Source organism: Oncorhynchus gorbuscha, linkage group LG16 (assembly GCF_021184085.1).
Source record: "Oncorhynchus gorbuscha isolate QuinsamMale2020 ecotype Even-year linkage group LG16, OgorEven_v1.0, whole genome shotgun sequence".
NCBI lineage: Eukaryota > Metazoa > Chordata > Actinopteri > Salmoniformes > Salmonidae > Oncorhynchus > Oncorhynchus gorbuscha.
In genome coordinates, this window is record NC_060188.1 from 52046921 (window position 1) to 52059757 (window position 12837).

Consider the following 12837-nt stretch of genomic DNA (forward strand, 5'->3'; position numbering starts at 1 on the left):
TGTAGGGATGGTACCAGGTTTCCTCCAAAAGTGAGGCTTGGCATTCAGGCCTAAGAGTTCAATATTGGTTTCATCAGACCAGAGAGTCTTGTTTCGAATGTTCTGAGTCCTCTAGGTGCCTTTTGTCAAACTCCAAGCGGGCTGTCTTGTGCCTTTTACTAAAGAGGGTCTTCCGTCTGGCCACTCTACCATAAAGGCCATGATTGGTTGGGTGCTGCAGAAATGGTTGTCCTTCTGGAAAGTTCTCCCATCTCCACAAAGGAACTCTGGAGCTCTTTCAGAGTGACCGTCAGGTTCTTGATTACCTCCCTGATCAAGTCCCTTCTCCCCTGATTGCTCAGTTTAGGAAGAGTCTTGGTGGTTCCAAACTTCTTCAATTTAAGAAAGATGTCCACTGTGTTCTTGGAGCCCTTCAATGCTGCAGAAATATGTTGGTACCTTTCCCCAGATCTGTGACTCGACACAATCCTGTCTCGTGGCTCTACGGATAATTCCTTCGACCTCGTTACTTTTTGTTCTGACATGCACTGTCAACTGTGGGACCTTATATAGACAAGTGTGTGTCTATTTGGCTAAGGTGTATGTGAACTTCTGACTTCAACTGTATAATCCAACTGAAATGGTTTCTTACCAATGTGGAGGTACACTCTTAGCCACTCCACTCTCACTCATCAAAGTCAACTTATCTCAAAAGAAGCAAACGGAAGACTCCAAGTTCAGTCTTTATTTTTTGGATTGCCCAACTATGTTTGACATTATGTATTTTTATGCACAGACAAAACAGATGACTAGAAAGTACCCAGGCAATTTATTTCCATTCTTCGCTCATCCAATCTGTAATTAGCTGATAAGGGGGATTTTGGCACAAACATGGAAGGTTCCATTGAATTTCCCATGTTGGAATCTAAATGAAACATGCCTTGCTATGAACAGCACATTGGAAATGTATGAGTTTGTTGCCTTAATTTTAATCATCTTCAATGGCAGATTATGTTAATGTCTTTTTTTACTGGATGTAACGTCATTCTTCGTTTGTCGAAAGAGTGTCGGACCGAAATGCAGCGTGGTTGTTACTCATGATCTTTAATGAAGGAAAACGGAACGATACATGAAATAACTATTACAAAATACAAAACAACAAACGGAACGTGAAACCTATTACAGCCTATCTGGTGAACACTACACAGAGACAGGAACAATCACCCACGAAATACACAGCGAAACCCCGGCTACCTAAATACGTTTCCCAATCAGAGACAACGAGAATCACCTGACTCTGATTGAGAACCGCCTCAGGGAGCCAAGCCTATACAACACCCCTACTCAACCGCAATCCCAATAATACAAAACCCCAATACGACATACAACAACATAAACCCATGTCACATCCTGGCCTGACCAAATAATATAACGAAAACACAAAATAAAATGACCAAGGCGTGACACTGGAGGGCATTGTGACTAATACTTGTGCAGGGGAATTGAGAAATGATAGGACACTAACTGATGCACAAATTGAGAGGGCATGCCCAGATTTCCATTAAAACAACACCACAGCTCTGTCAGTCGGTGATTTTAGTTCACTGGTGAGAGGGCCACATTTCACATATTTGTCCACTTTGGGGTGGCAAAGTCTAATGATGATTTTCATGTCTGTGGTGTATATTTTAGTATGATAACCTCTTGCTCCTACCTGACACGCAGGCTTTCGAACATCTCCAGGGGGCTACCATCGGAAAACTGCATTTAATACAGCTAGCGGGCACTATGAATACCTGGTGATAACATTTGGACTGACCAACTGTGTTGCTGTGTTCCAGGCCCTGGTTAACAATGTTCTTTGTGACATGTTAAACCGGTTCATGTTCATCTACCTTGATGACATCCTCATTGTTTTCCTCACTGCGCAAGAATATCCTCCAGCGTCTTCTAGAGAACCAGCTGTTCGTCAAAGCAGAGAAATGTGAAATCCACCGCTCCACCATCTCCTTCCTTGGATACATCATAGCTGCAAGCAACATACAGATGGATCCTGGAAAGGTGAGAGCGGTGGTGGATTGGCCACAACCCACCTCCAGAGTACAGCTGCAGCGCTTCCTGGGATTTGCCGATTTCTACCGCATGTTCATCCGGGGTTACAGCATCCTGCCCTCTCCCCTTTCACCTCTCCCAAGGTCCCATTCACATGGTCTCCAGCTGCAGACCAGGTGTTCTTGGACCTCAATACCAATTCACTACCGCCCCCATCCTAATCCACCCGGCTCAATTCGTGGTGTAGGTTGACACCTAAGAAGTTGGAGTCGGGTCTGTCCTGTCCCATTGTTCGGCCCAAGACCAAAAGCTATATCCCTGCGCTTTCCTCTCCCATCGTCTCAACACCATGGAAAGGAATTATGATGTGAGTAACCGAGAACTACTTGCGGTGAAGATGGCGTTGGAGTGGAGGCATGGGTTAGAGGGGGCAGAACACCCATTCATAGTATGGACAGATCACAAGAACCTCGAATATCTCTGCCAAGGGCCTCAACTACAGGCAAGCTCAATGGGCCCTGCTATTCACTCGATTCAACTTCAACATCTTCTACCTCCCATGGTCCAAGAATGTGAAGCTGGATGCACTGTCATGCCTCTATAGCCCTGCTGCTACACCATAGGACCCAGAGACCATCCTCCCTACCTCTTGTCTCACGGCTGCACTCATCTGAGGTATAGAGAACCAGGTCTGTGAGGCCTGGTTCTCTATACAGCTGCAACGCTTCCTGGGTCAGTACCTGGTTGACTGTGAGGGTTATGGTCCAGAGCAGAGGTGCTGAGTCCCCGCTAGGAACATCCTGGACACAGCCCTCATCGCTGAATTCCACCACCTGGTGTGTGCCCGGGTAGGACAGGTGGTTGGAATTCAGCGATGAGGGCTGTGTCCAGGATGTTCCTAGCGAGGGGGGATGATCCACTTGTATGTTGATCCGGATCTGTTTCACCTATCTTGTGATTGTCTCCGCCCCCCTCCAGGTGTCACCCATTTTCCCCATTATTATGAAATACAGAGATATCTAATTTAGATAGGTATTCTCACCCCTGATTCAATACATGTTACAATCACCTTTGGCATTGACTGCAGCTGTGAGTCTTTATGGGAAAGTCTGCAGAGTTTTTAACTATTTGGAGTTTATGAAGGGAGCTTGTGTTTACACCATAAAGTAGTGAGTTACAGTAATCTAGTTGGGAAGAGATACATTAATTAATGAGGGTTTTAGAGCCAGGTCGGGAGGGGGAGGACCTGACTGGAGAGGTGGAAGAATGAAGGTTTGACAGTGGTGGTTGAAAGAGAGGGTGGAATCCAGAATGACACCAAGTTGCATGCGTGGTGGGAGGGAGAGACAATGGTATCTTCGATGTTGAGGGTGAGTTTGAGTGTGGATTTGTTCACTTGTCTGCAGAAAGAAATGAACAGAGATGAGATGCAATACATACAATGTACATGTAAAAAGACAGGTATTAAAACAAAGATTTCTGAAAATCAACCTGCAATAGAGCATGCTGGGAAATATGATGATAGATGTGGTTTTGAGCAAACAAGAATTTGTAATTTTACTCAACAAGCTTGTTCAAATTCAGCTCACTTCGAGCAGAGTTTGCTGAGTAAACAAACTTAAACACATTAGCTGAAATTCTTGTCCTTTTGAAGTCCACTCATAATAACGTTGATTAAGCAATTGTGTGTGTATATATATATATATATATATGTGTATATGTTTGTGTGTGTCTGTGTGAGTGAGATGGAGAATGACAGCAAGAGATGGTGAGAGCATTAGTACATGGGACTCAACACACACACACACAAACACAGTCCCACAATCTTTGAGCGCAGTCTGCATATTAAATGGCACTTCCATTGAGAAAATAAGCCTTTACATGGGGAAATATGATTAGCCAATATGAATACAGATACAGGCCAAATTAAGATGATTTACGCCACAACTTGACATGTTGAAGATGGAGGACAGAAGATATTCTATCCTGCTGCATTAATATCATATTGATATAAGCATGACATTTTCCAGTCTTTGATTGCTCTTTTACTGACTGCATGGATTCACATGATGTCCCTAATGCCTGATCCCCTGTATCTCCCACATGTGCTGATGTACTATATATGGAATTAGCCTGTACATCAGAAGGCATCATGTACACACCAGCTCCAACTCATGGAGTCTCTTTCTGCAGTTGATTCCAGCCATTTCCAGCAGAAGCCTTATTTAAATATAGCCTGACGAATCACACAAAATTATTCTGGTGCTCTGTCGTTCGCTACATACTTTAGTCTGAGACGGCCAACATTGAAGTTGTTTGTGGTGAAGAAGGGCATGAGAGGTGTTCTACAAAACAAAGTCACCAATGATTGGATCTTCTCTAACCAATCAGAGTGTCAAAGCCAATGACAGATTTTCAAAATGCCGCTTTACCCACGTGTGTTCTGCCTCTGGCCCAACCCATTGCTTTCTGGACCAGTCAGACGGCCCGAATTCCCCGCATTCGGTAAAGGGTTGGGGAGGTACTTAGATCCAGACTCAATGCAGATAAGAAACTAACGTCCGTGGGCGTGGCGTAGTGTTTGGCCTTAGCAGGGAATCTGGGTATCCAGGGAAATTTAAATGAGCCGTGCAACAATACACTTTCCAGCTGCAACATCAAGAGTGGCATATTGTGGATCTTCTAAAATAGCTTCCCAAAAGAAAGGAAAAGCATTTGCACAGAGAAATAAGGCCTATGCACCTACGCTGCTGCTTTTGCTTTGAAAATTCCACTGCTAAGAGTGATCAATATTTCAGTTAACTAGAAAAAATCCAGAGAGGGGAAACTTTTGCACACAAGAATCAGCAACAAAGAGGTCCATGAAAAAAGGTTTCCTATAAGAATCATTACAATAAGGTGTTATACAGTGCATTCAGAAAGAATTCAGACCTCTTGACTTATCCCCCATTTTATTACTTTACAGCCTTATTCTAAAATGGATTAAATATTTTTAAAATCCATCATCAATCTACACACAATACCTCATAATGACAAAGCGAAAAAACAGAAATACCTTGTTTACAGTGGCTTGTGAATGTATTCACCCCCTTGGAATTTTTCCTATTTTGTTGCCTTACAACCTGGAATTAAAATAGATTTTTTTTGTGGGTTTGCATCATTTGATTTACACAACATGCCTACCACTTTGAAGATGCAAAATATTTTTTACTGTGAAACAAACAAGAAATAAGACAAAAAAACTGAAAACTTGAGCGTGCATAACTATTCACCCTGGGCTTTGACTAGGCCATTCCAAGACATTTAAATGTTTCCTCATAAACCAAGTCAAGTGTTGTTGTGTAGGATCATTGTCCTGCTGGAAGGTGAACCTCTGTCCCAGTCTCAAATCTCTGGAAGACTGAAATTTCCCTGTATTTAGCGCCATCCATCATTCCTTCATTCCCTCCCTGCCGATGAAAAACATCCCCACAGCATGATGCTGCAATCACCATGCATCACTGTGGGGATGGTGTTCTCGAGATGATGAGAGGTGTTGGATTTGCACCAGACATAGCGTCTTCCTTGATGGCCAAAAAGCTCAATCTGACCAGAGTACCTTCTTCCATATGTTTGGGGAGTCTTCCACATGCTTTTTGGCGAACACATTAAGCAATGGCTTTTTTTTCTGGCCAATCTTCTGTAAAATGTACGGCTTAAGTGGTCCTATGGACAAATTCTCCAATCTCCTCTGTGGAGTTTTTCAGGTCCTTCAAGGTTAACTTTGGTCTCTTTGTTGCCTCTCTGATGAATGCCCTCCTTGCCTGGTCTGTGAGTTTTGGTTGGCGGCCCTCTCTTGGCAGGTTTGCTGTGGTGCCATATTCTTTCCATGTTAAAATAATGGATTTAATGGTGCTCCATGGGATGTTCAAAGTTTCTGATATTTTTATATAACCCAACCCTGACTTGTACTTCTCCACAACTTTGTCCCTGACTTGTTTGGAGAGTGTCATGTTTTGTCTTAGATTGTCTTGTCATTTTGCTTTTCCCTCTGTTCATTTCCCCCCTGCTGGTCTTTTTAGGTTCGTTCCCCTTTTTCTCTCTCCCTTCCTCTCTCTCTTCTCTCTATCGTTCCGTTCCTGCTCCCAGCTGTTCCTATTCCCCTAATCAATCATTTAGTCTTCCCACACCTGTTCCTTATCTTTTCCCCTGATTAGAGTCCCTATTTCTTCCCTTGTTTTCCGTTCCTGTCCTGTCGGATCCTTGTCTATTGTTCACCGTGCTGTGTCTGTGTATCGCCCTGTCGTGTCGTGTTTCCCTCAGATGCTGCGTGGAGAGCAGGTGTCTGAGTCTGCTAGGTTCAAGTGCCTTCCCGAGGCAACCTGCAGTTCTTGATCGAGTCTCCAGTCTGTTCTCATCATTACGAGTGGAATTATGTCTTATGTTTGTAGAATTACTTTACTGGATTAAAGACTCTGTTTTCGCCAAGTCGCTTTTGGGTCCTCATTCACCTGCATGACAGAAGGATCCGACCAAAGAATGGACCCAGCGACTACAGACGTTCGTAACACTGCCGTCGAGATCCAAGGAGCCATGCTCGGCAGACACGAGCAGGAATTGTCTGCTGCTCGCCATGCCGTGGAGAACCTGGCCGCTCAGGTTTCCGACCTCTCTGGACAGTTCCAGAGTCTTCGTCTCGTGCCACCTGTTACTTCCTGGCCTGCCGAGCCTCCGGAACCTAGGGTTAATAACCCACCTTGCTACTCCGGGCAGCCCACGGAGTGCCGCTCCTTTCTCACCCAGTGTGATATTGTGTTCTCTCTCCAACCCAACACATACTCTAGCGAGAGAGCTCGGGTTGCTTACGTCATTTCACTCCTTACTGGCCGGGCTCGAGAGTGGGGCACAGCTATCTGGGAGGCAAGGGCTGATTGTTCAAACAATTACCAGAACTTTAAAGAGGAGATGATTCGGGTTTTTGACCGTTCAGTTTTTGGTAGGGAGGCTTCTAGGGCCCTGGCTTCCCTATGCCAAGGTGATCGATCCATAACGGATTACTCAATAGAGTTTCGCACTCTTGCTGCCTCTAGTGACTGGAACGAGCCGGCGCTGCTCGCTCGTTTTCTGGAGGGACTCCACGCAGTGGTCAAAGATGAGATTCTCTCTCGGGAGGTTCCTTCCAGTGTGGACTCTTTGATTGCTCTCGCCATCCGCATAGAACGACGGGTAGATCTTCGTCACCAAGCACGTGGAAGAGAGCTCGCGTCAACGGTGTTTCCCTGCTCCGCATCGCAACCATCTCCCTCCTCTGGCTCAGAGACTGAGCCCATGCAGCTGGGAGGTATTCACATCTCGACTAAGGAGAGGGAACAGAGGATCACCAACCGCCTGTGCCTCTATTGCGGATTTGATGGACATTTTGTCAATTCATGTCCAGTAAAAGGCCAGAGCTCATCAGTAAGCGGAGGGCTACTGGTGAGCGCTACTACTCAGGTCTCTTCATCTAGATCCTGTACTACTATGTCGGTCCATCTACGCTGGACCGGTTCGGGTGCTACATGCAGTGCCTTGATTGACTCAGGGGCTGAGGGTTGTTTCATGGACGAAGCATGGGCTCGGAAACATGACATTCCTTTCAGACAGTTAGACAAGCCTACGCCCATGTTTGCCTTAGATGGTAGTCATCTTCCTAGTATCAGATTTGAGACACTACCTTTAACTCTCACAGTATCTGGTAACCACAGTGAGACTATTTCTTTTTTGATTTTTCGTTCACCTTTTACACCTGTTGTTTTGGGTCATCCCTGGCTAGTATGTCATAATCCTTCTATTAATTGGTCTAGTAATTCTATCCTATCCTGGAACGTTTCTTGTCATGTGAAGTGTTTAATGTCTGCCATCCCTCCCATTTCTTCTGTCCCCACTTCTCAGGAGGAACCTGGCGATTTGACAGGAGTGCCGGAGGAATATCATGATCTGCGCACGGTCTTCAGTCGGTCCCGAGCCAACTCCCTTCCTCCTCACCGGTCGTATGATTGTAGTATTGATCTCCTTCCGGGGACCACTCCTCCTCGGGGTAGACTATACTCTCTGTCGGCTCCCGAACGTAAGGCTCTCGAGGATTATTTATCTGTGTCTCTTGACGCCGGTACCATAGTGCCTTCTTCCTCTCCGGCCGGGCGGGGTTCTTTTTGTTAAGAAAAAGGACGGTACTCTGCGCCCCTGCGTGGATTATCGAGGGCTGAATGACATAACGGTTAAGAATCGTTATCCGCTTCCCCTTATGTCATCAGCCTTCGAGATTCTGCAGGGAGCCAGGTGCTTTACTAAGTTGGACCTTCGTAACGCTTACCATCTCGTGCGCATCAGAGAGGGGGACGAGTGGAAAACGGCGTTTAACACTCCGTTAGGGCATTTTGAGTACCGGGTTCTGCCGTTTGGTCTCGCCAATGCGCCAGCTGTTTTTCAGGCATTAGTTAATGATGTTCTGAGAGACATGCTGAACATCTTTGTTTTTGTCTATCTTGACGATATCCTGATTTTTTCACCGTCACTCGAGATTCATGTTCAGCACGTTCGACGTGTTCTACAGCGCCTTTTAGAGAATTGTCTCTACGTGAAGGCTGAGAAGTGCTCTTTTCATGTCTCCTCCGTTACTTTTCTCGGTTCCGTTATTTCCGCTGAAGGCATTCAGATGGATTCCGCTAAGGTCCAAGCTGTCAGTGATTGGCCCGTTCCAAGGTCACGTGTCGAGTTGCAGCGCTTTTTAGGTTTCGCTAATTTCTATCGGCGTTTCATTCGTAATTTCGGTCAGGTTGCTGCCCCTCTCACAGCTCTTACTTCTGTCAAGACGTGTTTTAAGTGGTCCGGTTCCGCCCAGGGAGCTTTTGATCTTCTAAAGGAACGTTTTACGTCCGCTCCTATCCTCGTTACTCCTGACGTCACTAGACAATTCATTGTCGAGGTTGACGCTTCAGAGGTAGGCGTGGGAGCCATTCTATCCCAGCGCTTCCAGTCTGACGATAAGGTTCATCCTTGCGCTTATTTTTCTCATCGCCTGTCGCCATCTGAACGCAACTATGATGTGGGTAACCGCGAACTGCTCGCCATCCGCTTAGCCCTAGGCGAATGGCGACAGTGGTTGGAGGGGGCGACCGTTCCTTTGTCGTTTGGACAGACCATAAGAACCTTGAGTACATCCGTTCTGCCAAACGACTTAATGCCCGTCAAGCTCGTTGGGCGTTGTTTTTCGCTCGTTTCGAGTTTGTGATTTCTTACCGTCCGGGTAGCAAAAACACCAAGCCTGATGCCTTATCCCGTCTGTTTAGTTCTTCTGTGGCTTCTACTGATCCCGAGGGGATTCTTCCTTATGGGCGTGTTGTCGGGTTGACAGTCTGGGGAATTGAAAGACAGGTTAAGCAAGCATTCACGCACACTGCGTCGCCGCGCGCTTGTCCTAGTAACCTCCTTTTCGTTCCTGTTTCCACTCGTCTGGCTGTTCTTCAGTGGGCTCACTCTGCCAAGTTAGCTGGTCATCCCGGTGTTCGAGGCACTCTTGCGTCTATTCGCCAGCGCTTTTGGTGGCCGACTCAGGAGCGTGACACGCGCCGTTTCGTGGCTGCTTGTTCGGACTGCGCGCAGACTAAGTCGGGTAACTCTCCTCCTGCCGGTCGTCTCAGACCGCTCCCCATTCCTTCTCGACCATGGTCTCACATCGCCCTAGACTTCATTACCGGTCTGCCTTTGTCTGCGGGGAAGACTGTGATTCTTACGGTTGTCGATAGGTTCTCTAAGGCGGCACATTTCATTCCCCTCGCTAAACTTCCTTCCGCTAAGGAGACGGCACAAATCATCATCGAGAATGTGTTCAGAATTCATGGCCTCCCGTTAGACGCCGTTTCAGACAGAGGCCCGCAATTCACGTCACAGTTTTGGAGGGAGTTCTGTCGTTTGATTGGTGCGTCCGTCAGTCTCTCTTCCGGGTTTCATCCCCAGTCTAACGGTCAAGCAGAGAGGGCCAATCAGACGATTGGTCGCATACTACGCAGCCTTTCTTTCAGAAACCCTGCGTCTTGGGCAGAACAGCTCCCCTGGGCAGAATACGCTCACAACTCGCTTCCTTCGTCTGCTACCGGGTTATCTCCGTTTCAGAGTAGTCTGGGTTAGCAGCCTCCTCTGTTCTCTTCCCAGCTTGCCGAGTCCAGCGTTCCCTCCGCTCAAGCGTTTGTCCAACGTTGTGAGCGCACCTGGAGGAGGGTGAGGTCTGCACTTTGCCGTTACAGGGCACAGACTGTGAGAGCCGCCAATAAACGCAGGATTAAGAGTCCAAGGTATTGTTGCGGCCAGAGAGTGTGGCTTTCCACTCGCAACCTTCCTCTTACGACAGCTTCTCGTAAGTTGACTCCGCGGTTCATTGGTCCGTTCCGTGTCTCCCAGGTCGTCAATCCTGTCGCTGTGCGACTGCTTCTTCCGCGACATCTTCGTCGCGTCCATCCTGTCTTCCATGTCTCCTGTGTCAAGCCCTTTCTTCGCACCCCCGTTCGTCTTCCCTCCCCCCCTCCCGTCCTTGTCGAGAGCGCACCTATTTACAAGGTACGTAGGATCATGGACATGCGTTCTCAGGGACGGGGTCACCAATACTTAGTGAATTGGGAGGGTTACGGTCCTGAGGAGAGGAGTTGGGTTCCGTCTCGGGACATGCTGGACCGTTCACTCATTGATGATTTCCTCCGTTGCCGCCAGGATTCCTCCTCGAGTGTGCCAGGAGGCGCTCGGTGAGTGGGGGGGTACTGTCATGTTTTGTCTTAGATTGTCTTGTCATTTTGCTTTTCCCTCTGTTCATTTTCCCCTGCTGGTCTTTTTAGGTTCGTTCCCCTTTTTCTCTCTCCCCTTCCTCTCTCTCTTCTCTCTATCGTTCCGTTCCTGCTCCCAGCTGTTCCTATTCCCCTAATCAATCATTTAGTCTTCCCACACCTGTTCCTTATCTTTTCCCCTGATTAGAGTCCCTATTTCTTCCCTTGTTTTCCGTTCCTGTCCTGTCGGATCCTTGTCTATTGTTCACCGTGCTGTGTCTGTGTATCGCCCTGTCGTGTCGTGTTTCCCTCAGATGCTGCGTGGAGAGCAGGTGTCTGAGTCTGCTAGGTTCAAGTGCCTTCCCGAGGCAACCTGCAGTTCTTGATCGAGTCTCCAGTCTGTTCTCGTCATTACGAGTGGAATTATGTCTTATGTTTGTAGAATTACTTTACTGGATTAAAGACTCTGTTTTCGCCAAGTCGCTTTTGGGTCCTCATTCACCTGCATGACAGAGAGCTCCTTGGTCTTCATCGTGCCGCTTGCTTGGTGGTGCCCCTTGCTTAGTGGTGATGCAGACTCTGGTGCCTTTCAGAATAGGTGTATCTATACTGAGATCATGTGACAGATCATGTGACACTTAGATTGAACACAGGTGGACTTTATTTAACTAATTTTGTGAACTCCGAAGGTAATTGTTTGCACCAGATCTTATTTAGGGGCTTCATAACAAAGGGGATGAATACATATGCACACACCACTTTCTTGTTTTTTTAAATGTTTTAAAATAAGTAATTTTTTTCATTTCACTTCACCAATTTGGACTATTTTGTGTATGTCCATTACATGAAATACAAATAAATATCATTTTAAATTTCAGGTTGTAATGCAGCAAAATGTGAAAAACACCAAAGGGGATGAAGACTTTTGCAAGGCACTATAGGCCCTCAAAGAAAGGCCTCATGATATATGTAACACATTGTCATAAATAATTTAATTTGAATGATAACATTCACTTAGACACTCACTTGGTGAAGACTACAGGACTGAATACAACAACCATGAATCTGTCGCTAACAAATACAGTCATGGGTGGTAACTACAATTTACTTGAAAGGCAAGGCACTGGGAAATATACAAATAAGGGAAAAATCGATTCTCAAGTTGAAATGTATGGTCACTCAAACTAAAATTCAATGCTGAGTGAACTTACAATTCCGCTTCAGACTGTATGTTAGTTCAGCTACAGTATATGCCTAAATGTTGAGCAAACTCACAAACCAATTGCAGCTGATTGCTTTACAATTGAAATTGAAATGTACTTTTACCTGGAACCCCCCCCCCCCTCATTCAAAGGAATGAGGGGATGAGTTCAGTGGGTCATTGTCACAGAACATGGCCGAAATGAGTCACACAATCATGCTACTGAGAGAACGTGGTGCTATCTCTCCTGCACAGCATCTCATGCTCAACGGCAAGGATAGACGCATCGGGATAAAAAACAACAAGGAGACTGACAGACAGAAACACATGACATGAGGTTCAGACAGACAAAAATAATTTTGGTCAAAGTTTCCAAAAGCCACGACTGGCAAGAGAAGGACCAATGAATAATGGCTTTATTTACCTCATGTTAATCACATTCTATTTCACCTTGAGTTAAAAACAGTGGGAGCAGATCAATCAAAAATATCTTTAAGTGAGGACTTCTCATTGTCAGCTTTCGGTATATGTCTGTAACAGAAGTGCAGATGCTACTTACAGTATTCAGACACAAACACAGATGAGACACACTCACAAATACACAAGCAGAACACCTCTGTTGTTGAAAAATCAAAGGCATGTGTAGTTCACTTGTGGAATTTTGAGGATGAATTGAGGACGAATATTTTAGTCTGTCAGCGGATTAGGGCCATACCTTTCCACTCTGCCTGTTAAGTCATACAGAGTCACAGGCATCCTGCATGGCTGCAACAAGATTATGGCTTTGGGAGGGAGAAATCATGCTTGTATGAAATTACCCGAAGACAAAAAATC